Genomic DNA, 27,649 nt, shown 5'->3' with positions numbered 1-27,649 from the left:
CCTCTCATTTCATCTCACAGTCTGCCCCTGATATCTGAAAAAAAACTAAAAAAGGTTGAGGATGGGCCGGAAACCCCCATACAGGACCTGGTGAAAATGGCCTTTAAAGTTTTTAACGCCCGGGAGGATGCGGCAGAGGCAGCCCGCCAGGCCCAAATGATGCAGAAGGTCACTCTACAAACCCAGGCCTTGGTGGCAGCTCTATGGCCGGCATGAGGTGGGAAATCTGGTGGCAGTCAGCGCCCCCCCCCACACCGGGAGCTTGCTTCAAATGCGGAAATGAGGGTCACTGGGCCTCCAACTGCCCACAACCCCGTCCGCCCACTAAGCCTTGCCCCCTTTGTCAGCTCACGGCACACTGGAAGTCAGATTGCCCCAGTGCGTCCAAGGCCTCAGCCGCCCTTGGCAGAGGGATTGGATCACGCGGGGCAACCCTGGATGATCCGGCCTCTGACCAGAGTGCACAGAAGTCGGATTCTTCCGGAGGTTTCTGTCCCGAGTTGCTGGGACTCTTAAACAACTAGAGAGGCCCTGGCTCCTCAACCCCGGTTACCCTTGCCTGGCCCAGGGTGTCACTTCAGGTAGCGGGTAGAGTGTCCCCTTCCTACTTATCACAGGGGGGAAGGGGGGCTGCCCGCCCCGCACCTTTAACCGTGGCACAGCCCGTCCTTCCCAGGTTCCTGTTATGGCCGCCATAGTTCCCGCCCACCTCCAACCACCCTCTGTAACCACAAGCACCCCTTCTGTCTCTCGCTCTCTCTCTCTCTCTCTTTCTCTCCACTTCCCCCTTCCTCTACTCATCGTTTAGCCCACCATCTAATCTAAAACATTACCTCCCACCATCTAATCTAAAACATTACCTCTTGTTTACTCCCAAAGTCACTAATGCTGTCTCTACCTCCCTAGGAGTCCAGTAAAAACTCCATGCTGCCTACCATCCTCAATCTTCTGGTAAGGTAGAACGAGCCAACGGGCTCATGAAGGAGCAGCTCACCAAACTCTCCTTAGAACTCCGACAGTCGTGGATCACCCTGCTTCCCCTAGCCCTTGCCAGGTTGCAGGCACGTCCACGGGGCTCATCACAGCTCAGCCCGTTCGAACTCCTTTACGGGCGCCCCTTTCTACTATCCACCCCTCCACCTCCAAACACAACACTCCCTTCTCCTGGATTGCTCTCCTCAGGGAAGGGTTAGCACTTGCTAACCAGTCCGGACTTACTAATTTAACCTCCTGCCTTCTGTGTGCCACTCTAGGACAAACTCCTCTCGTTGTGGTACCGGTTCCCTTTCCGCGTAATACTCTGGAATCATCTAACCCCTTTACTCCCATTCCTAACGTACAACTCTATGCCTTACCTGAGTCTCAGCTCCCGGCCTGCTACTCCCTAGGCCACAACTATTCCTATTGTAACCACACCAAGCGGGTTTCAACCAGCCTAACCGCTCCAAGGGGCATCTTCTTCTGGTGTAATGGCACCCTAACAAAAACCCTGTCTTCCAGCCAGCCTCCAACCCTCTTACGCCTTCCAGTCACCCTAGTACCTCGACTCACTGTCTACTCCCTGGCTGAGTTCCTCTTATTACAAGTCCCGCAGGCTCCATCTCATCGCACCCGAAGGGCAGCATTCCTCCCGGTGGCGGTAGGTCTGTCCCTCGCAGTTTCAGCTCTGGCCGCAGGACTGGGAGGTGGGGCTCTGCTCCACTCTCACCAAGCCCTTGCCCAACTCTCCTCACAACTTCAGGCAGCCATCGAAGACTCAGCAGCATCTCTTGCATCTCTCCAACGACAAATCACCTCGGTTGCCCAAGTAGCCCTACAGAATCGTAGAGCACTGGACCTACTAACAGCAGAGCGTGGAGGAACCTGCCTCTTCCTACAAGAGGAATGCTGCTACTATGTCAACGAATCTGGACTAGTAAAAACGCAAATTAAAAAATCTCCAAAAAATCAAGACCAGCCTCCAAAATTACAAGTTCTCAACAGAAGCCTCCGCATGGTGGTCGTCTTCCATGTACACCCTCCTATCCCCATTACTCGGTCCCTTACTGGTTATCTGTCTTGTTCTACTCATTGCTCCTTGTTTTTTCCAGTTTCTCCAACGGCGGTTCCAAAAACTAACCCGAGTTACCATCAACCAGATGATGCTACAACCAGTCTTCCACGATAACACCATACCAACACCTGCCCCCCAAAACAACCACGTCACTTCCCCACCAACCTGCATGGAAAGCTACGCCCTTCTGCCCACTTCCCAAACTCCCTAAAAAATCAGATCCCTCCGCCGCCCATTTTCAGCAGGAAGTAGCCAGAATGACCTCGTCGCCCTTTTTTCCTTTTTAAGGAGTCGGGAATGTTAGGTAAAAAGGGCCCTTTCCCATACCCGGGACCCTAGCCCATCCCCTCTTGCCACATGGCTCTTCCTTCTTCTTTGTTTAACCTCCACCAATCACTCCATGACACCTCACCTATACGGGCTACCTCTAGAGTTCAGCCTACCCAGCAACAAGGCAAGCCAATCATCTCCCACTTTAGCCCACCAAAGCTAAGCCAATCCCTGCCCCTATAAAAACTCTCTCCGGCAGCTGCTGGGTGCAGCTCTTCCCTCTCCCGCTCAAGTTGCCTGCAAACCCCAATAAACCTAGACTCGGCCCAGCGGTTCCTTGGACTGAATTATTTCGGGAAGGGTCTCTGCGGGTCGCACAATTATTAAGCGATTTTTATCACTGTGTGAACATCAGAGTGAACTTACAAAAACCTAGATAGAACAGCCATCTGCAGACATGGGCCAAATGGTGCAGCCTGAGGAGCCTTGCTTCTCTGAGAACTTGCCAGAATGCCTGAGCTAGAACCCAAAAGGTTTAACCCACATTGACTTCTGTAGCTGTTTAAAAAAGCAAACAGCATCACCCAGGGGAAAATAGACAAGAGGAGCAGACTGTCTGCTTTAAAATGTGTTTATACTTAAAATTCACACAGATTGTGAATTCTCACTGATAACCTAGACCTGAGACATCATCATCACCTCACGTTACAGTGGGAACACATTAGTGTCAGGATAAAAGAAAACAAGACAAAACAAGCAAAACCCAGTTCTGATAAAAACCCAGATTCTAGTGAGTCAACTGAGTCTGTCTACCTACCACATGGTCATTTTCATGATCACCAATTAAATAATGGCAACAGATGTTCCACTCCCAGTCTAGCAGATGATCCTGACTGATGTCTGGGGTTCCTCAGTTGGGGCTGTTACCTCGAATATATTCAAAGGGCCTCTTCACGTAGCCACTTGAGCTTGCTCACAGCATGGTAGTTACCTTTCCACAGTGAAGATTCCCACAGAGTCAGGAGAAGTGTTATTATGCTAGAGTAAAACATCAGCTATAGTCACAACACTACACAAAGTAAAGGGACTAGAACATTCAACAGTAGCAGTCTTGAAGTTACATCATAGGAAGAGAATGTGGGATGGAATGTATCTTTAAGAAGTGGACATTGAGGATCTACATCCAGAGACTGTGGTCCTATAAAACAAGAGCTCTAAGAAGCCCTTTAGATCTGTCCCAGATTCGTGTAAAAGGGCAATCGACAATTGAGACCAAAAAAGAATTAAATATTCTTTTGGAATTTTTTTTCAAGATTTAGTATCAACTGGACAATCATTATGAAAACAACATGGCAAAACCATTGAGGAAGATGCACAAGATACTGAAGTAGAGGGAGTGAAGGATGATCCATCTCCTTCAAGATGACCAGAGACAGACCCACTAACTCTAGGACAGTGAGATGAAAAAGGTCAGTGCACCCTTGGCAGGAACCCCTCTGATGTCTCTAAGTGGCTGGAAACTATTAATGTAGGCCTTCTGAGTGCCTTGTACTTTTCAAGATTTCTTGATGGTAAGAGCCACTAACCAGATTTCATAATACATAGAATACCTTCAGCATAGAGGGTGAGAAAGTCTTTCCTTCAAAAGCCAGAAGTTCAGAAACTTGTAGCCACGGCATCCAATGGACCTTACTGTAAGTGTGGACTAAAGAGAGAGAAGCATTGGCTTTAACCTCAGATAAACGCTGTTCCATTCTCACTGCCCTGTGACTCCCATACTCACAAGGGAAGATGAGGTTAGGTGCTGTGGCTATTCCTTCTTCTGGACTGTAGAAATTTTTGATGCTGACTCAGAGATATGTTCTCTGTTTATTAAAATCTAATGCCTATTAACATTCTGCTGTGAAGGAGATAGGCTGTGTCCTGTCACAGGCCTCTCACCCTGTGCCCATATGTTCCACTCTTCTGGCCCTTAGTGATCCATGATGCCTGCCAGAATCACTGAGATTCTTCTCCACCTCCATCAGTCCTCTGGCCCAGGTCTCAGAACACAGGTCCCTGTCTATCCATTTCTCATTATCTGCCCTTGTCCTTCAAATTCACAACATAAGAAAAGTTGGTCATCAAAATATCCTGGAATGGGAAACAAGGGTTTCCTCTTTGGCCTGAGACCCAGCAATGCAGATGCAGGATTCAAAGGTAGGAGGAGGAAGCAAAAGTGGATGCCCTTGAAACTACTCAGTCACATCCTTGTGACATCTGAAAAGGTAAAAGGTATTTGGGGTTAAACAATTGGAACGGAGAAAGAGGACAGTCACGTTCAGGTGTATATGGAGAAAGAGAGATTCTGTCAGTGCCTTACACAAAGTAAAACTCTCTTACTTTAATGGGATGTACCCATGCATGTGTCAGAAAAGTAATCCTAGGTGAGAAAAAGCAAAGTCATAGTGAAGAAGGGATCCAGATAAAGAAGGGAACAGGCAACATTTCCTGCACATTTCAAAATGATCATTTCCCAGAATTAGCATGAAGTGTCTGTTGTATATCAGTATCCAAAGTGAAAAAGACAGCTGAGAGTAATATGGTGTCATGGTTTAGAGCAATGTCTTGAAGTTAAACTGCCTCACTTTGATTCCCACACCCACTGCTTATAAGCCTCATTCCCAGAACAAAGTGCCTTTCTCAAAGCAATGTGTGTGGATGTGGACTCCATGGGTGTGTTATGCGTATATTTACATAATATAGTGTTGATATATACACAGTAATTGTGTGTACACACACACACACACACACACACACACACACATATCCTGCACCTATATAAAATAATTGGATCAGTACCTTGCAAAATGGTTAAAATTTACTTAAACAAACAGCTATAAGACAGAGAAACTGTAAAGGTAGTTCAGCCAAAAAAAAAAGCAAATAAATGGGAATAAGAGAAATAACAGAAACTTATGAGGAGGCAAGGAAAAAAAGAGCAAATCATTGAGAGAGAACCCAAATTTAAGATAGCAGTAAGTGAAAGTGCCAGAAAAAGCATTTTAAAACCCAAAGAACTATAAATCGTTCTACTATAAAGACACATGCACATGTGTATTCATTGCTGCCCTGTGTACAATAGCAAAGACCTGGAACCAACCCAAATGCTCATCAATGATAGACTGGACAAAGAAAATGTGGCACATATGCACCATGGAATACCACACTGCCATGAAAAACAATGAGTTCATGTCCTTTGTAGGGACTTGGATGAATCTAGAAACCATCATTCTTAGCAAATTGACACAGGAACAGAAAACGAAACACCACATGTTCTCACTCACAGGCGGATGTTGAACAATGCAAACATGTAACTCAGGGAGAGGAGCATCACACACTGGGGGCAGTTGGGGGAGGCTAGGGGAGGGACAGCAGGGGGTAGGGAGTGTGGGGAGGGATAACATGGGGAGAAATGCCACATATAGTATGCACCTATGCAACAACCCTGCATGATCTGCACATGGACCCTAGAACCTAAAGTAAAATTTTAAAAAATTAAAAAATTTAACAAAGTTCTTTAAAACTTCTAACATTTGCATTAGAAGATTGATTAGAGAAAGGACACATTTGCATATCACTGGGACGGAGGTTTCATTGGTTCTCACACTCAGGGTTCTAAGATGCCATGATCGTGACATGCAGCAGTCACAGATCTCAAGGATCACTGGAGCTCTCCAACCTGCCTCAAAAGAAAGCAGAAAATGCTGAAGGTCTCGGCTAAGGGATTCACAATCTAGGACTTGGGCTTTAGCCTGTGAATCACCTTCCTGTATGTTGTCCTCAATTTGTAGAGTTGTGACACAATGCTACTTTTCAGCTCCCAGAACATCTCAAATGACACCACAGGCTGCTCCCCTAGGCTCCTAAGCCTTGCTGTGTCTCCTAGTCTTAGTTTGGAGAGCCATGGTGGTTCTCAGTCACCCTCAGAGTATGTGAGGCAGACACCCCAGCCAGTTTATAGTGGAGCCACAGAAAAATGGGAGACTTAATGAGGCTGTGTGAGGACACTGGGAATATGAAGTATAAAGGACTGAACCCATATGTTCTGGCTTCAACATTTTTCCCAATCACCCAGGTGTGCACCCACTCAGGACTCAACTTTCCTTTTGTTCAGTGATGCCTGTCAAATAAGCTTTAAATAAACTTCCATAGATTAGGGAGATCTGGCTCTTAGCTTAACAGGTTCAATGAAGGACTTCACATGACTGATTATCTGTGAGAAATGAACCCTGATTTCCTGGGGTTGAGAATATTATAGATTTTATAATGTCTTCACATTTCAGTCCACATTTATTTTATGAATATGCTCCAAAATTTTATTTGCTTTCTTTTTTTTTTGAAGACGTGTTCATATTTCAGTCCACCTTTATTCTGCAAACTATGCTGAAAATTATTTTACTACTTTCTAACTCTCTCTCTCTCTCTCTCTCTCTCTCTCTCTCTCTCTCTGAGACATGGGTATCTCATTTTACTATAAAAATCTGCATTCTCTATCTACTAGATTATTCTTTCAAATGTAAATAGATTTTGTACTATCCATTCCATAAGTAATTTATACTGCCTTTTACTTTGTAATTTACTATATACATTGGTTTATTACACTTTGTGTTTCTATAACAGAATTCCTGAGGTTAGGTATTTTGTAATAGAAAGAAGTCAATGCCCACAATCCTGGCTACTGAAAGTCTAAGATTGGGCAGATGGACCTGGTGAGGGACTCTGGTAGAGTTCATTTATTCCAGGAAGTGGAGAAGAAGCAGGCAGGTTCAGAGACATTACGTGGTGAGAGAGAAAGCAAGAGAGAGAAACCAGGAAGACAGATATTTTTAAAAACAACTTGCTCTCTCAGAAACATAATCATTCCTGCTGAAGCTAAACTTCACAACCCCATCTCAGCCCAAAAACATGAAGGCATTCCCATGACCCAAACACCTCGGAGTAGGCCCTACCTCTCAACACTGATAAACTGGAGATCAGTTTCAACATGGGATTTCACAGAAAGGAGCCAAACCATCGAACATATGATAGTTTAAGTGATGGTAGCCTCCTCATTTTAAGTTTTATTTTCTCCTTCCCTATCACTTTATCTTTTTTTAATAAATTGAAGATCCCGGAAAAGTTTCAAAATCAGCACTATGAAATAAAATTTTGTTGTAATTATTTAAAACCTAAACATAATGATATTTTCTTAGACTGTGAATCTGGCATTCAATCTATTTCTTGATTTTGTTGGCATTCGTCACTTAGAATTTTCATTCATTATGTTCTTGGAAACTTCAATGCAATATTTCTTTATATTAGGTCTTTTATTTGTTCATATATTTGTTAGCTGCACATGTAGTATGTATTATGTTCTAAGAATTGCATTAGAAAGTGAGAATATAGTGGCAAATAAGACCAATTCTGGCCTTACCATTTTAGAATGTACAGTTTCATAGTAATATCTACAAATTGAATGAGAATTTGTTGGATATTATGAGGAGCTAGCATAATATTCTTAGAGTGTGTAATAATAACTGTCTGGTCTACAGATGGTGGGAGGAATTTCCCAAAATGCTTTTGTTTGAGGTTTTCTGAAAAGTAATGAATGATTAGGATTTAGAGACATAATCAGCCAGATACTTGGATCTACCCATCTAGATCAGACTTCAAGAGAAAACTAAGAGCTCTAATGAGTTCAGTAACTGAGATATTCAGCACTGTATTCTTCTACCCCAACTTAGTTTAAATAGGTGAGTAAAACACATTGTTTACAATATGAATGCCTTGGATAAATTATGTGAAATGCCAGAAACAAGACACAAAGAACCACATATTGTATCATTTGATTTGCACAAAATGTCTACAATGCACAAATCCATAAAGATCTTAGGTATATATACTTATTTGTAGCTCTAACTCTCACTATGCATATAAAAATAGAGACAATTATAAACAAGAGACAAGAATAACACAGAAGAGAGAATTCTCAGATTTTTCTCAAGAACAAAAACAAAGGTTCTCTAATAACAATTATATATATGGACTGCAATTCTTTCTTTTTCAGATATGGTTGAGCTTCCTTGAAGAGACTACATAGTTAAGTGTGTTGATTAATGCCCTGCAATGGAGATTGTATTGCTTAGGTAGAGTATCTTTAAGGTCCCATGTAATTGTTTTAAAAGGTATAAACCTTAAAAACTATTTTGAGTTTGTTTCATTTTGTCTTTTAGCCACTCAATAATAAATTTTCTGTGTATTCTTTTTCCAGTGTCGTAGAGACTAGAAGCCCAGAACATCTATTTCTTCATAATTCCTGCCAGCAGAATTTTAGATTGTATTCCACAAATACAAGGCATTAACAAAAGCATTGGAGGGGATAACAGAAGCAAGTATCACTCCTGTTCACGTGGGTGCAGCAAAGAATCACATGGGACAGGACATGCATATGACAGACATAAGGTTTTGCTAGTGACTGTGGACATTGTCTATCAAAATACTCCCACTAGTGCTGCAGAAGTCTGAGAAAATCAATGACTACTTCCCATGTTAACTAAACAATTTTGATCTTCTAGAAGTCACTGGCAGATTTCCTTGGCTTTTTCTTCCTCAGATTTTCTATAAAACAGCTGTTTTATAAGAGCTGTTTCTAAATTCCTTTATTAAATATCTTTCTGTTTGCTATAGCTCCAGTGCTTTCTGTCTTCATGGTCATAGCAAGACTTGTTGAGAAAAAATGTGCAAATGACATACCAATAATACAACATGTTTATAAACAGCAACTTTTAATATAATATGCTATATTTTAATTTCTTATTGGTATCACCATTGATGCCATGCTCTACTTCACATGTCAAAAATATTTTAAATTGGCTATAAATATATATGCTTATATTTAATCTGTGAGAAAAAAAATGAAATCATTAGCTTAAGAGCATGAATTATTGTCACTTCTAGGAATCACTTAAGGAATAACCGTAATAGATTGTTGTAATAATTATGTTTTTTTAATTCACAGGTAGCCTTACTGAAGCATATTCTGACTTTTATTTTCAATGGGCTAAACAAACAAAATTTTATGTCTTGATTTTCTCACTTTCAGTTTGTAATACATATTTAATTTCCATAGTCACTGGGTAACTATAACATGGAAAACACAATATTTCTAAAATTAGCTATTTGTGTTTAATATCATTCATTAAATAAAATGTAGTTTTTAAAAGAATTGCCTCTGATGGCAGTGGTGGTCTATCTGGAGCAGCCTCTGTGGGGGTGCCAGCTGCAGTGGGGGAGGCACAGCCAGGGCTGCACACTCCATGGAGCCAGCGGGAGCCAGGAACAGGTGGGAAGCCTGCCCCCTGCTGAGTTGGTGAGGCAGAAGAGCTAGGCTCAGGGACACAGCTGCAGCTATCCAGCTGCAGCTCCAGACTCAGGATCCCTGCACTCTTGGGGACCAGGAAGCGCCTCTCCCCCAAGTGGCTCAGATGTCTCTGTTCTTACTCCCTGGACTCTGCCTTTCCCTTGGCACCTGCAATAATTTTGGAGGAAAGCTGTGGTCAAGCCCGAGTGCTGTTGCAACCCAGCCAGTTGTGCACATACTAAAGACAGCACTGACAATATCCCCCACCACTGCCTTGGTGTCTTCCAGATTTGGGGTGCCAAGGAGCACAGGAGGGAGACTGGAAGGGGCTAATGGCAGCTTGGCACAGGGTTGCAAGTTCTCCTCTGTGAAAACAGAGTGGTTGAGTTGTACTGAATGCAGATGGTGGCAGGCAAACAGGTTCTTGGGCACAAAGGGTGGGTCCCTGTTGAAACTCAACCTTCAAGCCAGGGATGGGTTACCAGTTCCAGGTGGAGTCTGTGGTTTGGAGTGAGAACTTATGGTGCTTTTTTTGGCTCATCCACGGCCACCTATTGATCAATCAGCACTCAATTCCTCCCTTCTGAGCATATAAAAACCCCAGACTCAGCCAGACTCACACAGACATCGGCACTACCAGCTGCAAGAAAGAGCTACTCACTTTGGATCTCTGGTGAGCTGTTTTGTTGCTCAGTGAAGCTTCTCTCTGTCATGCTCACCTTCCAGTTTTCCACTCATTCTACCTGGACGTTGAACAAAAACTCAGGACCTGCCAAATGATGGGACTGAAAGAGCTATAACACAAACGGGGATGAAACATGGCCCCTACTCATCACTAAAAGGAGAGAAGAGAGAAGAGCAGTGGCCCTTTTGGAAGCCTAGATCTAGGTGCTCCCCAAGCCAGGGCTGACACTCTTTGAGGCTCTGCAGTTTCTGGTGTCTCCAAGCTGCCTGGCACCCACAGTGGAAGATAATTTTAACACACCTGATCCAGCCACAGCCTCACTGGGTGCCAGCACCTGTGCCAGGGCCTAGAGCTGCCCACTCTGCCACAGCTGGCACACCTGGCTGTGAGCAGTGGCCAGAACCCAAACTGGCTTACACACACCTCACTGCTCTATGCCTTGCTCACTCTTGGCAGGCACAGAATCTGAGCTGCTAGCATGAGCCAAGCACAGCCTGCTGGGCCTAGTGGATGGAACCAGCCCCGTGACCTGAAAAGAGCTCAAGCAAAGATGCTACCAGCCACAGATGGAAAGGTGGCTGGTTCTGAGCTGGAAAAGTGACACCCTAAGGATCCTGTGACCCTTCCATCATATTTTCTACTTTGAACTCAAGAAAAAATATGTAAAATTAAAAGTCCAGTATTAAAGGTAACTGATTCCATATTTCTGTTAATATCTACAACTGTTATTTAAAATCTGTTCTAAATTTTTAAATTATACCTTGACATTGTTCAATTTTATGTTTATAATTAGGATATGCTTTAAATTATTTACTTTGGCTTTCAAGGAAATTTAAATATTACACAGAAATGTGACACTAATAAAAAACAAATATGCTTTCAGAGTAGTTTGATTATTTAGGACACAGGACTATTTAATTATTATAGTCTCCTAGATAGCAGCTCAATATATTTTTCATACTTTACTGCACCATTCTGTGATACATAAAATGTAAAACTAAAGATATATATTAAATTGTACTTGAGACTATTTTATTTCATTTGATGCATTAATAAAAATTCAGGTTAGCGTATACATGACTATTTTAAGCAACATGAATATGTTTCCATTGTTAATGTTTTTGCAATATAATACATAAGGTGTATAGTTCTCTATGTGAACAGATATAAGTTCAATGTGAGCATTAAATGTCAAATTGTATTTTATTTAACTCATATAATTAAATTTCATGGTAAGGTGTTGAGGTATTATCTGATGATATTAAAATAAATATTAAAATGTTAATGAAACAATTTTCTTTGAAAAGTGTTTAAATAATTTTTTAAAATAGCATGCTCTTCTTGTCTGTAAATGCTATGGAATTTAAAGTTATCTTTTTATGTCTAAATGTTCAAAGACCCTCAAATTAACAATCAATTTAAAATTTGTAGTTTTCTTGAAGGTTTTAGTAGCAGGCAACTTTTATAAAATGCAGAATGTGAATTGAAGATTTATGTGTCTGTAAAACTCATTATGGAAATAGGTTCATAGTGTTCCATCAGAAAACAGCACCTGCTTTTGTTTAAGTTCTATTTTGTGAGAAAACAAATTTAATCTATTGCAGAACTAATCCAGTTACATGCATTTTGTGAAATATAATACATAAAAACAAATTATGGAAAATTTTGACTCAGATATTCCTGTTTCTGTAAAGCTTTGCCTTTCATTCTCAACCAAATATGTTGCTGATATCATGCTTATCAAAAAACATAATGTTTCATGAAGTTTGTATCTTAAAAAGAAACTTTACAATTGTTATTTTTTTTACTTTTATTTTGAAAAACATTTTATAAACTTAAGGAGATGATAATCTGAATGTAATTTACAGGATAATGCACCACATTAAAAGTAGAGGGAAGAAAGTGAAAAATATATTCAATAAACCAACTTGCAATTCTGGATTGTTCCTAAATATAGTAAGCTTTTGTAGCCAAATAAAAATTGATGTACATAACTTTTTTTTAAATCAAACCCTACTCTATATAGAAATCTGAGGTTTTAGAGACTAGAGAAAACCGTATATAACAGACAGAATTTTAAAGAATAAATGAGACATTCTCTTTGCGTGGCCTGAGCTATATTTAGTGTTTAAAATATGCATATGTAATATTTTCTCTTAAATTATTAATTTTCACAGACATATACATTATACAAAAATAGGTTCAAGTTTGATTTGATAATCAAATGTTTTTCTCAATTTAAATGAAGGACTTTTTAGGGCTAGAATAATATTTTAGATTAAATCATTGATATCTTTCTAATGACAACATGTCATACTGGTTCATTTTTAGCGTTTTGCAAACATGTTCTTTTAAAATTTTCCAAATGCACATATGAAGTAGAGATTACAATGAACCTCCATGCAACAATTTCCCAACTATCAGCGCTTTCTTCTGTAGTAACAGATGATCTACTAATCTCATCTTAACATCTATATTAGCTTTGACATTCATTCTGAAACCACAATGTGGGATAAAGTTTCCATCTCAGTTTTGAAGCAGATGTTGGAGAAAAGCATGGCCAAACCACAATGAAGCTCTTCAAGTTTCTCTGCAAAATGGTACAAATCAATTTTTCTTACTTTTTTTGGCCAAAGCCGGTTGCCAAAGGTGGCCGGGTTCAGCTCAGTAGGCATGGAAGTCTTCTCCCTCAGTGAAGCACTGCAAGTCCTGTGGCAATGGTTGGGATGTATTAATTATTTTCCAGGGAGCATAGTGAATAAATTACAAATTTGTCAGTTGACTTGAACAAGAGTAACATTATTTTTTGGAGTCTTCCTATCCAAGGGTATAGCATTTATTTTCAATTTGTTCAAATCCACTTTGTGTGTCTTGGGAAGTTTTCTTACTTATGTAGCAAAACAACAACAACAACAACAAAACAACAAAAATGCTTTTGTTACATATACTGTTTAGATAACTTCTCATTATTATTATTATTATTGTTATTATTTTGTTTTTTTGAGACAGAGTTTCACTCTTGTTACCCAGGCTGGAGTGCAATGGCATGATCTCGGCTCACTGAAACCTCTGCCTCCTGGGTTTAAGTAATTCTCCTGACTCAGCCTCCCGAGTAGCTGGGACTACAGGCTGTGCCACCATGCCCAGCTAATTTTTGTATTTTTAGTAGAGATGGGTTTTTACCATGTTGACCAGGATGATCTTGATCTCTTGACCTCGTGATCCACCCGCCTCAGCCTCCCAAAGTGCTGGGATTATAGGCATGAGCCACTGCACCTGGCCTCCTTTTTATTATGTCAGATAGAACTTATGATTGTCTTTTGAATTTAAACCATTTTTATTTTATTGTTTTTATTAACTTTTTAATTGCAGCAGATTTTTTATAAACAACAAGCAGTGTGAGAGGCAATATAAAATGTGCAAATAAGTAAATATGTGTTCATGTTCTTAAGCAGCTCATAATTACAAAAGACATAAGATATAACTAGTTAGTGACACTTTTAATACTACTTAAAATAGTAGGTAACAAATATATAAAATGGTTTGACTATGAATGTGATTGATTTAGACATATGTTCCTCTGTGGAGCAATGTATTTAATTGAGCTAAGTAGATTAACAGTGTGTGGCTCTTTATTATTCCCTAAATACCTCTCATGAACTACAAAATAGTATTCAATAATATAAATACATATGTGAAAAAACATTTTTCTGACCAGTGGCATACTTACAGAGTTTTAAATAAATATGGGATATATACAGGATGCTGCGGAACAATAAAAATTTGATTAAATTATTTTGTCATTGAGGCTAAAGTTTAGTGCTAAATATTTTATTTTAAATTATCTGAAGATAAGAATTTAATAATATTGGACACTGTTAGAGTAGATCTCAATCATTGGCACTAAAATACTTACCTCTGTCTGCTGAACTCTGAAATCTTACCAGTATTACTTTTCTTGTAAGGTACAGCTTAGGGAAGATTGGCCCCATTGCCATGCAAAGAGAGGTAAAGTGAGATTCTACTCAAAGCAACCTTGAATTTGAAACTGGGTCTTCCACTGTTTCAAAGCTGAACTGTAGGTCCAAATGAGTACATATTTGGACATCATTATCTTCATCAGAATCCTCAGGCATGTGTCCTCAAGGGCTTGTGTGTCGGCAGTACTCAGCATAAAGTTATTTCTCATTATGGCAAATTACAATTAATTTGCCAGTATATAATTCATTATCAAGATACAGTTATTTATCATTATGTCAAGGACAAATTTAGAAGACTTACTAAATTTACTTCTTTGTTTCCCCAGCTGGAAACAGTCAATAGCTACTGATATCACCAGTGTGATACCTTGGCTGAATACCTTGGCTGTGTTAACTGCTTTGACTCAACACGCAGCAGAGGTATTGGTGTACTGCACCTCGAGATGCTGACATATGGCTGAAGTCCAGGGTCACTGGCCCAGGCCATCCACTGAGGTCATCCCATGCGGCATCAGCCACTGGTTCCGATGAACCCACCATCACTACACTTCTCATCAATCACCAGTCACTAGACTGAGAATTCTGTGAAAGCTGGGGTCCTATTTTACTCACCTCTGTGATCACGGTTCTTAGCTAAGGGCCCAGCACAGAGAGGCCTCTCAGCAGTGTTCATCCATGACTGAATAAAATTGATTAGAAACCTCCGACTCTTTCACCTACATTTCTGTTCCCTATGTCTTGTAAGGATGCTCTTTCTCTCAGAAGGCTGCAAATCCCCTTCCCTAAAGAGGCGCCTGCCCTACACCATCGCGGCCCCAGGATCCTCTCCTGTGGAAGCTTGAAGGAAGACATGCCTGTTCTGAATTTTTTTTGTTTTTGGAGGTGGAGTGTCGCTCTAGTTACCCAGGCTGGAGTGCAATGGCATGATCTCAGCTCACTGCAACCTCTGCCTCCTGGGTTCAAGCAATTCTCCTGCCTCAGCCTCCCGAGTAGCTGGGACTACAGGCGCACACCACAATACCCAGCTAATTTTTTTGTATTTTCAGTAGAAATGGTCTACCATTTCATGTTGACCAGGATCGTCTCAATCTCTTGATCTTGTGATCCACCCACCTCGGCCTCACAAAGTGCTCAGATTATAGGCGTGAGCCACTGCACCCAGCCAATCTGAAAATGTTCTCTTACACCTCCCCCTGTCATTAGGAGCAATGTCCTCTGACATACCCTCCCATCTTCCAGGCTGCCACAACACCTCAGTTGGGTAGAACTACCGTATCTTGTTGAAATGATCTGTGTGTGTTCTTCCACTCACTGGCTTGTGTTTCTTTAGAGACATTAAATACCTGAATCACAAGTCCTTAGCCAATATAAAGAAAAGTAAATAAAAAATATTTATGGGAAACTTCCCTCAACTGAAGATGCAGAAGAATAGTATAAGTATCACTGTTTCATATACAAGCAAGGGACACTTACTCTGGCACCTGACCCAGGACAGAGCTGTTTGATTAAGAATGAACATCCCCAACCTTTCTCCAAGCATGGTTATTCCCTCTAACCCACACTGACCTGAAGAGCATCCACTGCTACGGCAGCCCCGAGGTCGAGGCTCCTGGGTCTGGGGTGGGGGCTCACGGTCACATCCTCCCGCTCCTGGAGTTGAAGCTGCCCCTCACTATAAACCAGCTCTGATCTACCCTATGCCTCTCTGGCCAGAGGCAGGAGATTCCCGTGGAGTAAGTTTCCCAGTCCCCACTGCTCAGCTCATGCTGCTCCTTGAGAATTTAAATGATCACAGGCAGTGCCCATTTCCCTTCAGGCTTCTGTCCCAGTTTTCCCTTATTCTCCCATTCTTTGGTTTTCATCTACCAATGGCTTGTCCTTTGGGGATTATTCTCATCTCCTAAACCTGCTGAGTTTCTTTATTCCACCTGTTCCCTGATCTCTGGGATTCCAGTGTGTAGACTCAGCTCAGCCTTCTACAGGAGACACACAGAGTCACGTCTCAGCTGAAGGTCCCAGGCAGTATTGAAAACCATCTCAATTCCTCAGAGATGCAGAGAAAACAGAGCAGGAAGTGACCTCGGAGAGGTACAAAAAGCCCCTACCTTGCCAATGAGGAACCTGAAGCCCAGAAAGACTGAGACTCTCCCAGGCTCCCTCTCTTACCACTTGGTGGCAGCAGATCCCACACAAGCCTTGGCCTCAGCCTCCCTGTGCAGAGCAGGTAACTCACCCTCCAGAAGCTCACTGCTGCCTTTCAGAAACTTTAGATGAAAAACAGCAATGTCCACTGTGATAACAAAAAGAGTAAAAGCCCCTTTCTTTGGACAAACCCTTTATCACAGTTCTATAGTCCTGGTGTTTATACTGGGTCAGCTGTCATTCACTAGCTGCTAGATTGGGGCAGGGAGCACGTAGGATTGAATAGCGTTTCACACAACCCTGCTTTCCCGGCCTGGGCTCTCAGCTCCTCCATTCTTCTTCAGAAACTTTCTTCTGCTCTAACTGCTGGAGAGTCCAGACCCTCATGTGAGTCATTGCTCCATGAAGATCCCTGTTATTTTCTTCCTCTCCTGGAGATAGAGAGGGCAGAGATTGGTTCTGGGACTCCACAGTCTTAGGTTTTCTCCTAAGCCAGCCAGGGCAGCTGAAAGGAATCATGACTGCGAGAGGTCAGGACAGTGAAGAGGAGCACGGGCTCACAAGGACAGCCCCTCGTGGAGATGGTCAGGACCATGACACCAGCAATATCTGACCAATTCTGCTGGGATGATGCAACAAGGATTAAGTGGAGGATGCCGCCATGAGGAGAAAGGGGAAGAACCAAAAGAGTGGGGGAAGAAGAAAAATAAAATGTTTTCAATAACGATAGAAAAATATGCAGAGCCCAGAGACAAAGCCCCCTGTCACAGAGGGTTAGTTCCAGGCTGAGGAGCCCAATCAAGAAATTCCTGCTGGACTTTGCTCAGCCCCATTTCAAAATGGTTTTGGATCAGTGACTTTGTTCCCTCCACTTTCCCTCTTTTTGAACAAGAATCACTAGCGTCGTTACTCTGTGACTGTCCCACCAGTGCACATTGAGGACAGATAAGCTGTTTGTTCAGTTTCACAGGTCAACAGAGGTAAGGGAATTATATCAAGGATCTGTATTTGGGCCAGGCACGGTGGCTCATGCCTGTAATCCTAGCACTTTGAGAGGCCTAGGGGGATGGATCCCCTGAGGTCAGGAGTTTCAGACTAGCCTGGTTAACAGGGCAAAACCCCTTCTCTACTAAAAATACAAAACAATTAGCTGAATCCAGTGGTGCATGCCTGTAATCTCAGCTACTCAAGAGGCTGAGGCAGGAGAATCGCTTGAACCCAGGAGGCAGAAGTTGAAGTAAGCCAAGATCACACCCCTGCACTCCAGCATGGGTCACAGACCAAGACTCACTTTCAAAAAAAAAAAAAAAAAAAAAAAAAAAGAATCCGTACTTAATGGACACCCTCAGAAGCCTCATTCACACTTGGTGTAGATGATTTAAATGAGATTTTAAACTTTTGATCAGATTAGAGCTACATGACATTTTTCACTTTGAACTAATGCATTCATGACACGAAACTTGGAAACCTTAGGTGAAAGGGTGAATGTATTTTGCATCTGTGAGGGATGTGAATGTCTGGGGAATAGAAGTTAAACTGTGATAGGTAGAATTTCTAAAATGGTCTCCAAACATGCTGTACCCTTATCTCTGGAACCTGTTAAGCTGATAAGACATTCCTGTGATTACATTGTTACATGGCAGTCATATGACTTTAAAGAGTGATATGGTTTGGCTCTGTGTCCCCACCGAAATCTCATGTTGAATTATAATCCTGAGTGTTAGAGGTGGGACCTGGCAGGAGGTTATTGGATCATGGGGAAGGTTTCTAATGGCTCAGCACCATCCCCCAAGTGCCATTGCATGAGAGTTTCCATGAGATCTAGTTGCTTAAAAGTATGTAGCACTTCCCCCCGCTCCTCTCTCTCTCTCTCTCCCATTGGCCATGTGAAGATCGTGCCTGCTTCCACTTCCACCATGATTGTAAGTTTCCTGAGGCCTCCCCAGAAGCAGAATCCTGCACAGCCCACAGAACCATGATCTGATTAAACTTCTTTCTTTATAAATCACCCAGGTCATTAATTATACACTGCAAGAACAGACTAATACAAAGGCTGTGCTTTCCTGAGTGCACCAGATCTAATCACATCACTCCCTCAGTGTCAGAGATTTCTCTAGTGGGTAGGAAAAGAAAAAGTCAGAGAGAGGATAGGAGCTGCAGAAGAATTCCATGGGCTGTTGTTGGTTGGAAGATGGGAAAAGTGAGAAAGAATGCAGGTGGCCTCTGGAGTCAGGGTGTCTCCTGGCTGAGAGCCAGGAGCACTGAAAAAGGGATCTCAGTCCTCCACCCACAAGAAGAGGAATTCTGCCGATACATCTGTCGTAAACTTGGAAGAGTACCCTGATCTCTGGATGAAAAACACAAGGCAGCCCATAACTGGATTTCAGCCTCCTAAGACCCTGATCAGAGAACCCAATCTTTCCTGATTTCTGTGGTTTCAAACCACTAACTTGTTATAATGCGTTAATAGGTAGCAACAGAAAACTAGTTACAGGTGCCTATCTGTACTCTTTTTATATTTTCACATACATGTATGCTAATCCCTATAGGCACAAAAAAGAAAAAAAAAAAAGCAAGGGACTACATTAAAATGTTATACTTACCTTTGTGGGAGCACTGTAAGGGCTGTTCCAGAGCCCGTGCAACTAGAAGAAGATAATGAAAGGCATTTCAGGCAGGTGAGAAGTGTCTTTTCCATGTTACCAATCCAAATTCTGAAAGAAAAAAAGATGGTAAAATATTTAACTCCCAGCCAGGTGTGGTGTCTCATGCATGTAATTCCAGTATTTTGGGAGGCTAAGGTGCGTGGATCACCTGAGGTTTGTAGTTGGAGAGCAGCCTGACCAACATGGAGAAACTCTTTGTCTACTAAAAATACAAAATTAGCCGGGCGTGGTGCTGCATGCCTGTAATCCCAGCCAACTCAAAAGGCTGAGGCACAAGAATCACTTGCACCCTAGAGGTAGAAGTTGCAGTTAGCTGAGATTGCACATAGCACTCCAGCATGAAGGCTCATGCCTCCAATCCCAACACTTTGGGAGGCTGAGGAGGGCAGATCACCTGAGGTTGGGAGTTCAAGACCAGCCTTACCGACATGGAGAAACCCTGTCTCCACTAAAAATAGAAAATTAGCTTGGCATGGTGCTGCATGCCTGTAATCCCAGGTACTCAGGAGGCTGAGGCAGGAGCATTGCTTGAACCCAGGAGGCAGAGGTTGCAGTGAGCTGAGATCATGCCATTGCACTCCAGCCAGCACAACAAGAGTGAAACTCCGGCTCAAAAACAAACAAATGTAACTCTGCATAACATTATCTGCAAATTCATCATCTACATTTCTAATAGAAGGATTTTTTTTTTTTTTTTTTTTTTTTTTAGCGCTTTCACTTGTGCCCACTGGACAAGGTTTGATTGCAACTATCTGCTACCAGCATAGACGAACCAATTCAAGGAGAGCAATAAATGGGACTAACTACTAAGTTCCCATAAAGAAAGTCCTTAAGAATAAAATATTTCCTCTAGTTGACACAAGATTAAGACAATGGTCCATTACATAAAATCCCAATCTAATAAAAGCTGAAATGTAATGTTGTCTGTTTCCCAAATTTTAATTTTGTTCAGGCTCTGTCATGGTGACCAGGGATTGGAAAATGACTGCAAAGAGCCTCTGGGGAATCTGGGGAGGGAAGAAAGGTAGTCTGTATTCTAAGAGGGGACTGAGGTGATGGCTACAAAATTCTACATATCTACGGAAATTATTCAATTCTACATTTGTGATTACTGACTTTCATTACAAGTAACTTGTTCAATAAAATTTCTGGTTTCTACTCCAACCTGCAAGGAGCCAGGAGGTCACCACTTGTCCTTACAACTAGAAAAAAGCTGAACAAACTGAAAATTATCAAATCTTATTAGCGGGCATAGAAGAGAGGTCACAGGGCAAATTGCCATGCTGAAAACAAGACAGACAGGCAAATACAAGGAACAGAAGCTGCTGAAGCCAGCACTTAAATGGTACTGACAGATTACTAGAAACTGAGGGTGGCCTGCCTTGAGCATTCAAAACTCCTTGGGGCCCAGATTTAGTGGGGATCTCACATTTTTCTAAGTTTTATCACCTGGAGCCCAACCAGGTTCTCATAGTAAAGATCAGAAGAAAAATGCCCACAGAACTGACACTGCCGACTTCAGCACTAATTATAAAGCTACAGTAACCAAACAGTGTGGAAATTGGTGAAGAAAGAAAAAAAGCAGACAAATAGGTCACTAGAAAAGAATACAGAGCTCGGAAATAGACTAACCTTTGAGAAAGGCACAAAGGCAATTTAACAGGCAAAGGATAGTCTTTTCAACAAATGGTGCTAGAATGACTAGATATTCACATGTAAAAAATAAATAAATCTAGACACAGATTTTACACCTTTCACAAAATGGATCTTACACTTCAATGCAAGGTACAAAACTGTAAGACTCCTAGAGGATAACATAGGGGAACATCTAGGTGGCCTTGGGCATAGTGATGACTTCTCAGATACAGTGTCAAAAGCACAACCCAGGAAAGAAAAAATTGATCAGTTGGACTTCATTAAAATTAAGAACTTCTGCTCTGGGAAAGACATCGTTAAGAAAATGAATAAACAAGTGATAAACTAGGAAAAAATATTGGCAAAATACAGCTCTGATGAAAGACTGGTGTCCAAAATACATAAAGGACTCTTAAAACTCAATAATAATAAAGCAAACAACCCAATTTAAAAATGGGCAGAAGATCTGGATACTCCACCAGAAAAGACATATGGATGGCAAATAAGCATAGGAAAAAGATGCTCAAAATCATGTGTCACTAGGAAATTGCATATTAAACCAAAGAGATGCCACTACACTATAATATATACCTAATAGAATGGCTCAAATCCAAACAAGTGACAATACCAAAGGCTGCCAAAGTTGCAGAGCAGCGGGAACTCTCATTCACTGCTAGTGGAAATGCCAAATGCTAGTCACTTTGGAAAACAGTTTGGCAGGTGTTTTTGTTTTGTTTTGTTTTGTTTTTGTTTTTGTTTTTTTGCAAAGCTAAAAATAGCCTTGCCACATAATCCTGCAAATAGCAGTTTTAGGTATTTACCACAGTAATGTGAAAACATGTTCACTCAAAAACTTGCATCCAGGTATTTACAACAGTTTTCTCATACTTGTCAAAAACTGGAAATAACCAAAATGTCCTTTACTAAGTTAATGGCTAAACAAACTGTGGTATATCTGTGCAACAGAATATGATTCCGTTATAAAAAGAAATGAGCTATCAGGCCATGAAAAGACATGGAGGAATTTTAAATACATAATGCTAGGAAGAAACGAGTCTAAAAACTCTACACACTGTATGATTCCAACACTAGGACATTCCAGGAGAGTCAAAATGGTAGAGATAGTAAAATGATCAGTGATTGCCAAACGTGGAGGAGGGATGAATTGGTTGAACACAAGGAGGTTTTCAGTAGTGAAACTCTTCTGTGTGATACTGTACTGAGGATTCATGACACTAGGTAATTGTGAAAACCCACAGAACTATAAAACTCAAAGAATGAACCCTAACGTAAACTATGGAGTTTAGTTAATAATAACATACCAATATTGATTGATCAATTGTAAACATCTATCACACTAATGCAAGATACTAATGATAGAGGAAATTGTGTTCCAGAGGACAAGAGAGAATAGGGGAATTCCCTGTGCTATCAGCTCAATTTATCTGTAAACCTAAAAGTACTCTAAAAAATAATATCTATTAAATTTTATTAAAATCCTGACATGACAGCCTCAAATCAAAATGTTGGTGGCATCCTGTTACTGTGTGGTTAATAATGGGCATTGGGGTGGATCAACCTGGAGTCAGAACGGTCAGAGATAGCAATGCCTGTGCCTTCAACCTCTGGCTCTGCGGGTGTCCCTGGAATCCAGAGAGCAGATCAGTTGGCTTGAGACAGCCTCAGTGCTCCAGATAGTGCAGGCTTCTGGTAAGGACAGGGAAAAATCATCTCAGGGCAGTAATATGGCTGATATAGATTTTATTTTGGACGTGGGTGAATCTTGAAGTCTAAAAAGTATTTAACTTAGAAGACAGATACTCTCTGCTCATGATGTTAAGAACAAATTTAGAATTGTTGTTAAACTTACATCTTTATTTCCCTAGCTGGCCAGGACCTCATCAGTAGCTACTGATGTCACTAGTGTCCTCTGATCACCTTGGCAGTGATAACTGTTTTGACCCAACAGAAAACTGAGGTGTTGCTTGTACCTAAGATGCTGACACCTGGCAGAAATCCAGGGTCACTGTCCCAGAGCAAGTCAGCCAGCTGTTGATTAACAACCAGAAGGGGGACCCGGTCATCCACTGAGGTCATCTCCATGCAGCATGAGCCACTTGCTCTAATGAAGCCACCATCACTACATTTCTCATAACTCGCTATTCACTAGACTGAGAGTTCTGTGAAAGCTGAGATCATATCTACTCATCTCTGTGTTCATGATTCCCAGCTTAGGGTCTGGCACTAAGGAAGGTCTCAGCAGTGTTCACTGGAGATAGGATAAAACTGACTATAGATATCCAATCCAATCACCAACATTCCTCTCCAAAATGTCCTACCAGGGATGCTATAATTTCTCCCAAGATGCAGCAAGCCCCCTTCCTACACCTGTAGACCCCTGCTCTACACCAGTCACATCCCAGGATCTTCTGTGGGACACTGGAGGAAAAACAGGACTACTCTGAAGAATTCCTCTTATGGTTCCCCTTGTCATTAGGAGCAATGTCTTCACCTACACTCCCATCCTCTGGGCTGCCATGACACACCACTTTCAGAGAACTACTATATTTTCTTGAAATCATGTCATTGTGTTCTTTCTCTCATGAGCTTGAGTTGCTTGGGGAAACACTACTATTTGAACCCCGAGTACACCCAGTAAATACTCATATCATATAGAGACCTTCCTCAACTGAAAGTGCAGAGGAATAGTGTAAGTATCACTGCTTCATATACTGGCAAGAAACACTTACTCTGGCACCTGACCTAGGGCAGAGCTGTTTAATGTAAGAATAGACATCTCCAACCCTTCTCCAAGCATGGTTCTTCTCTAACCCACACTGACCTGAACAGCATCCACTGCTATGGCAGCCCGGAGGTCGAGGCTCCTAGGTCTGGGGTGGGGCTCAGGGTCAAATCCTCCCCCTCTTGGAGTTGGTGCTGCCTCTCACTATAAACCAGCTCTGATCCCCCTTTGGCTCTTCCTCACCAGGGTCAGAAGACTCCTGTGGATTAAGTGTCTTGCCCAGTTCCCGCTGCTCAGCTTGCGCTGCCCCTCGACTGGTTGAATGATCACAGGCCCATTGCCCATTCCCCTGAGGCTTCTGGCCCAGTTTGTCCTTATTCTCCCCTGCTTTGTTTCTCACCTGTTCTAGCGCTGACTTGTCCTTTACAGGTTCTTCTCTTTTCCAAAACCTGCTGACTTTCTTCCATCTGTTCCCTCAGTTCTCAGCTTCCCAGGTGTGAACTCAGCTCAGGCTCTGAAGGAGAAACACAGGGGCCAGAGTCAGGAGTCAGACCCAGAGAGGTCAGAGGCAGGTTAGAGGTCCAGGCAGTGTTAAAGACCATCTCAGTCCCTCAAGGACTCAGAGAAAACTAAGCAGGAAGGGACCTCAGAGAGGTACAATTAGCACCTACTTTACTGATGAGAAAACTCAAGTCCAGAAAGACTAAGACTCTCCCAGGCTCCCTCATCACCCAGTGGCAGCAGATATACCACGAAAGCCTTGGCCTCACCCTCCCTGTGCAAAGCAGGTAACTCATCCTCCAGAAACTCGCTGCTGCCTTTCAGAAAACTTTAGATCAAATACAGCAATTTCACCTTGCAAACAGAGTAAAAGGGTCTTTCCTTGGACAATTCTTTATCATGGTTCTGTAGGCCTATTACTTACTCCCAGTCCGTTGTCATTCACTGGCTAGCAGTTTGGGGCAGGGAGCATGTGAGGATTAAACAGTGGTTAACACAACCCTGCTTTCCCAGTCTGGGCGTTCAGCTACTCCATGCTTCCTCAGGGAGTTTCCTCTGCTGTAACTGCTGGAGAGTCCAGGCCCTCATGTGGGTCATTTCTCCATGAAGATCCCTGTTATATTCTTCCTCTCCTGGAGATAGAGAGGGCAGAGAATGGCTCTGGGACTCCATAGTCTTAGGTTTTCTCCTAAGCCAGCCAGGGCAGCTGAAAGCAATCATGACTGAGAGAGGTTAGGACAGTGAAGACGATCTCAGAGGAGCACGGGCTCACAAGGACAGCCCCTCGTGGAGACAGTCAGGACCGTGACACGGGCACTATCTGACCAATTCTGCTGGGGGCGATGGACCAAGGATTAAGCAGAGGATGCTGCCATGAGGAGAAAGGGGAAGAACCAAAGGAGTAGGGGAAAATATGATAGACAATAATGGTTTCAAGAAATGCAGAGCAAAGATCCCAGAAGCAAAGTCCCACAGGATGGAGGGTCAGTCTCAGGCTGTGGATCCTACTTAAGTACCTCCTGCTGGATTTTGCCCAGCTCCATTTCCAAACTATTTTGGATTGGTGACTTTTTTCTCCCTTCCATGTTCCTTCTTTTTGAACTAGAATCACTGTAATTGTTATTCTGTGCCTGTCCCGCCATTCCACATTAGGAGCAGATAAGCAGTTTGTTCAGTTTCACAGGTAGACAGAGGTAAGGCAATTATGTCAATAATCTGTACTTAATGGACACCCTCAGAAGCCTCATTGACACCTGGTGTGGATGTTTTAGATCAGATTTTAAACTTTGGATCTGATGTGGCCTATGTGACATTTTTCATGTTGAACTAATGCTTTAATGACATGAAATTTGGAAACTTTAGAGGAGAGGATGAATGTATTTTGCAGATGGGGGAATGTGAGTGTCCAACTGTGGTAGATGGAATTTCTGAAATGGTCCCCAAACATGCCATACCCTTGTCTCTGAAGCCTGTTAAGGTGATGAGACACCACTCCTGTGATTATGTTTTTATGTGACAGTTACATGACCTGAAGATGATGAGGTTACCTGCATGAAATGGATTGAATCACATCACTCCATACATGACAGAGCTTTCTGTGGCTGGTTGGAGAAGATGAAGTCAGAGAAGGAAGGAGCTTGAGAAGGACTCCATGAGTTGTGATTGGTTGAAAGATAGAAAAGACAGGTAAAGAGGAAAGCAGGTGGCATCTGAAGTCAGAGTATCTCCTGGCTGACAGCCAGCACAGAAAAAGGGCCCTCAGTCCCCCACAAACAAGAATAGAAACATTTTCCAATATCTGCAGTGAACTTGGAATAAAAGCTTGAGCTCTAGAGAAAAAGCATAGCTAGCCCATTTCTGGATTTTAGCCTCACATGACCCTGATCAGAAAACCCAGGAAGGAAGAAAAAGAAGGAAAGAAGGGAGGGATAGGGGAACAGATAAACTTACGTGAAGATGAGGAGATCCAAGGAAACTTACACCACCGATATGTCCAATTAACAGGAACACGCTAACTAGTTATTAGAGAGACACACTACTATAAATCCATATACTGTTTCCATGGCAGACAATCATTCCTGCTTCTCTGAAACACTTTCTGTCTCCGCCTTGCTGTTGTTAGAGACACTGAGTCTTCCCTTTGGACAAGTTCTGGCACCCACAGGAATGAGATGAGACAGTGAACCCCAGAACACCAGGCCACAATGCTCCCTGCTGCTCCTTGTCCACTCCAGAAGCTGCCCAGCTGCAGGGGAATGTGAGCCTCAGTTCCTGGGTCTGACATCATCCCTTTGCCTTTCTCACTGGGCTTCTCTCCTTGCACTGGCTCCCACTCCCCCAGGACCTGGCAGGTGACCACTTGAAAAGAACACAAACAGGCCACACCCCTTTCTTTCTCCTCTCTATGCCTGCAGTGGTGGGTTCCATGGGGTAGTGATCTGACATTTACTCATTATGGTGCCCCTAGCCCAGAGCAGGGCCTGGCACCTAATAGCCACCATGTGAATGCTCAGTGAAAGAAGGTGACCACCACAAGGTCATGAGGAACCAAGAATTCTACTGTGGCCCATCAATTTTAAGTCTTACACAATTCTAGAATGGGAAATGTGAAAGGCCTTCAAAAGTGGCCACTCTCTGAAACCATTATACTGGCAGCTGAGCCATGTTTCCCCATCCTGGACACATCTAGAGGGCACCGCCTAAATCCAGACGCATCTCCCCACACAGGACAGTTCAGGAGCCTTAGCCTGGGAAATGTGGTGGACAGGGAGGGGGGAATCATGAAAGTTGAAGAGGTAAAAGCAGGTGAAAGGGAACAGCAAGGTGGAAACAGAGAGAGAGATGGGGATGGAGACTGGGGGATGAGAGGGGAAGAGAGAGGAGAGGGACGCAGATCCAGCCACTGAGGAAAAGGCCTGAAGAGAACACTGTCCTCTCCTGAAGTCAAATAACTTCCACCTGACCACGCACTGCAGCTCGTGGGTGGCACATGTGGGTCATGCTGCAATGTTTAGGGCCTATGGAATCTTCCCTTCTCATCTGAATCGTAATGGAGAGAGGACTCTCTGACCCCATCCAGCTGGCAGTGCCTCGTGATTTTTACCTGTTAGATCTGGCAGCTCTTCATGTCAGCCCACACCGCATGAGGCTGCTCTTGGTGAACCGAATGGGGAAGATTCTACATCAGTGCCTCGGAGAGTCCACTGGAAGCCCTGGACAGCAGGAGTCAGTGGTGCCCCAGCATGGAGGCCGAGAGCACACAGCACTGAAGCTCCAGACACCCTCAGGAGGACAGTAAAGGACAATGTGCTGGTGAGAGCCTGGGTCAGCAGGAACCTCCGCCTGGGTCTGAACATGATAGGCCTTCATACGAGCTATGACATAAAAGAGAGAAATCAAGGTTAACATTAAGATTTGGGGCTTGGGGAACTTGAAGGATGGAACTGCCATTTGTTGAGACTGGGGAGACTGAGAAAGGAGCAGATTGAAAGGCGGTGAGGAACTAGAATTGGCTGGGTTTCTGTCATATGCAATCAACAGTCCTGACCAGCCTGGGCAACATAGTAAGACCCTGTCTCTGAAAATAAAAAGTT

At 42.7% G+C, this 27,649-nt stretch overlaps 1 long non-coding RNA gene across 5 annotated transcripts; it reads right to left on the bottom strand.

Moving 5' to 3' along the window:
• Positions 1–5,905: 5,905 nt before the first annotated feature.
• Positions 5,906–27,409, bottom strand: LOC141583262 (uncharacterized). Of its 5 annotated transcripts, none has more exons than XR_012515951.1 (5): positions 27,160–27,409; positions 23,956–24,069; positions 19,115–19,225; positions 13,011–14,154; positions 5,906–6,044 (listed from the first exon to the last, which is right to left on the bottom strand). It is a non-coding gene; the product is annotated as an uncharacterized LOC141583262 (long non-coding RNA). The 5 variants fall into 5 exon arrangements; XR_012515949.1 differs by lacking the exon at positions 5,906–6,044 and having other exon boundaries at positions 12,455–13,098; positions 14,120–14,154; XR_012515947.1 differs by lacking the exon at positions 5,906–6,044 and having other exon boundaries at positions 12,455–14,154.
• Between the last annotated feature and the right edge of the window lie 240 nt (positions 27,410–27,649).

The sequence above is a fragment of the Saimiri boliviensis genome (genome assembly GCF_048565385.1).
Source record: "Saimiri boliviensis isolate mSaiBol1 chromosome 19 unlocalized genomic scaffold, mSaiBol1.pri SUPER_19_unloc_2, whole genome shotgun sequence".
NCBI classification, from domain to species: domain Eukaryota; kingdom Metazoa; phylum Chordata; class Mammalia; order Primates; family Cebidae; genus Saimiri; species Saimiri boliviensis.
Note: the sequence above shows the minus strand (reverse complement) of the source record. Positions and strands in the feature narration are given on the sequence as shown.